Source organism: Loxodonta africana, chromosome 7 (assembly GCF_030014295.1).
Source record: "Loxodonta africana isolate mLoxAfr1 chromosome 7, mLoxAfr1.hap2, whole genome shotgun sequence".
Lineage (NCBI taxonomy): Eukaryota > Metazoa > Chordata > Mammalia > Proboscidea > Elephantidae > Loxodonta > Loxodonta africana.
The window spans coordinates 99017715-99019744 of NC_087348.1; positions in this window are offsets into that span (position 1 = coordinate 99017715).

Sequence of the window (2030 nt, forward strand, 5' to 3'; positions counted from 1 at the left end):
AACTGGTGAGAACACTCCCTACACCCATGTCCCAGTGACCAACCAGACAGACATATCACTTCATCAGCAATGCCAGTCATATCCTGACAGACATCATCTATACCTCTGTGAAATGACAAGCAGGAGATCCTAATGCCCTCATCCAACATCTGTCCATCTGTAACATCACACGTCCTACACCCAAACAGTTCCTGTGGGCCATCTTCACTTGAACTGAAACCCCTTGATCTCCACTACTTACTGAGACACAAATTCATGTACACACAGCATGCCTACCCTGTCCATTTGTGTAGAATTCCCTCAGAGCAGATAAGGAGACATCCTACCCTGACCTCCAGAGAACACAGTAACTGCTAGCACCAACCTGGAAGGACCCCATGGTCCCACAAGGGCTGTGGAGAGACCCTGACCACCCAACACTTGTCACCCAATATCGGGCAAAGAACCTACTCTCCCACTTTCATTCAATCCAGTAAGGGGAGACATACGAGTCTAACCACAGAGGACTCACACACGGATGTGGCCCACCATGCCCAGTAGTGAGAGGAAATCAAGCCCAGTCAACAGACACCACCAAAGTCACATACAGCAGAATCGCAAAACAATAACAATTAAAATAATACAAAGGAAGAAAGACATTCTAAAGAGTAAGAGAAAAAACAAAGTTTCAGATACATCAAAACGAAACAAAAAAATCAGCACAAAACAAACATACAATCAACAAATATATAAATACATAAATTAAAGCTTTGATTCCTAAGAGACAGCAGACAACAACAAATCATATAAAGAAACAGTATAAGATGACTCAAACAAATAAGCAAAGTAAAGGTGCAAAAAACTCAGCTGAGGAAGAAATTTTAATAGAACTACCTGATAAGGAATTCAAAATACTTATATACAGGATCCTCTAAGAGATCAAGGAAAACACAGACAAAACCTGAAAAGAATTCAGGAAAACAATACAAGAATAAAATGACAAAATAAATAGACAATTAGAAACCATACAAAAACAACAACTAGAAATCTAGACGATTAACAATAAAACATCAGAAAAAGATAACTCATTGGAAGGACACAGAATTAGAATTGAATCAATGTAAGAAACAATTGGCTAAATAGGGGACAAATCTCTTGATACTAATTTTTGGAGGAACAACCAGAAAAAAGAATGAAAAAAAAAAAAAATGAAGAAAGCCAAAGAGGTATGTGGGACACCATCAAGAAAAATAATTTATGCATAATAGGAATTCCAGAATAGGAGGGAGAAAAAAAAATGGAGAAAATTATTGAAGATTTATTGCCAGAAAACACCTAATATCATGAAAGACGGAAGGTTTTGTTTCCATCCAAGAAGCTCAAAGAATCCCATCCATGACAGACCCCAAAAGAATTTTACAAAGATATATCATAAACAAACTTTCCAAAATCAAAGGCAAGTAATTCTGAGAGCAGTTTGTGAAAAATAAAATGTCACTTACAAAGGGACACCAATAAGATTAAGCACTGATTTCTCATCAGAAAACATGCAGGCAAAAGGCAACGGGATAACATATGTAAAACCCTGAAAAAAATAATTGCTGGCTAAAAGTCATATATACAACAAAATTGTCTTTCAAATAGGATGGAGAAACTAGGACATTCCCAGGAAAATAGAAATCAAGGGAATTTGTAAAAACCAGGCCAACCTTACTAGAATTAAAGGGATTCTTTTGGACAAAGAATCAGTGCCATCAGACAGCAACCTGAAATTAAGACATACAACAGCATCACCCAGAAACCAACTCAGATAAAGAATTCTCAAAAGTAAGATATAGCTACGAAACTGAAAACAGGGAACCAGAGATGTCAATCTGTAAATGATGAAAATTCAAAACAAAAAGGGGGAATGAATCATGTAGTTATAGAACGTCCAAATGGGGAGGAAGTCAAAGCAATAACAAGATATAACAGGCTGTTTTAAACTTAGGAAGATAAAGGCAAATTTCAGAGTAACCACAAAGAAAATTAATAAATCTACTCACCAAAGT